The sequence below is a fragment of the Dermacentor silvarum genome, chromosome 1 (assembly GCF_013339745.2).
Source record: "Dermacentor silvarum isolate Dsil-2018 chromosome 1, BIME_Dsil_1.4, whole genome shotgun sequence".
Taxonomy (NCBI): Eukaryota; Metazoa; Arthropoda; class Arachnida; order Ixodida; family Ixodidae; genus Dermacentor; species Dermacentor silvarum.
In genome coordinates, this window is record NC_051154.1 from 206,326,472 (window position 1) to 206,327,239 (window position 768).

Consider the following 768-nt stretch of genomic DNA (forward strand, 5'->3'; position numbering starts at 1 on the left):
CCCAATGTCTTTTTCTAATAAACACGATGGGCCGAATCTTAGTAATTATTTCGCTAACTTTCATCAGGGAACTGTATCACGATTTCTTTTTGTATATTACTCTAACGCAGCATTTCATTTCAATAGTTGACAGACTTTCAGGTATGCGCAGCAATGTTGTCATACTTTTCGGCCCAAGCGTCATTTTCTATAAAGACGTATGTGTCTATCTTAGTAATTTATTTTCGCTAACTTTCATCAAGGGAACTGTATCACGATTTCTTTTTGTCTATTACTCTAACGCAGCATTTCATTTCATAGTTGACAGACTTTCAGGTATGCGCAGCAATGTTGCCATACTTTTCTGCCCATGTGTCATTTTCTATAAGCACGTATATATTTATCTTAGTATTGTAAATTCGAAGCATTTCTTGGCGAACATTTGCCACTTTGACACTATGTAGGCATGTATGTATGTATGTATGTATGTATGTATGTATGTATGTATGTATGTATGTATCTAGCCGCCTACGTCTTGATACTCTCATGGTCGTTTCCTTAACTTGGTAGGTATCAAAATTGGCATAGTATGACAAGAGTGTATGACGAACATAAACGATCGGTTATAACATGAGTATCATGACATGTGTGTCATGTAGGTCATGAAACAGCCGCCTACGTCTTGGTGCTCTCATGGTCGTTTCGTTAACTTGGTAGGTACCAAAATCAGCATAGTATGACAAGAGTGCATGACGAACATAAATGATAGGTCATGACATGAGTATCATC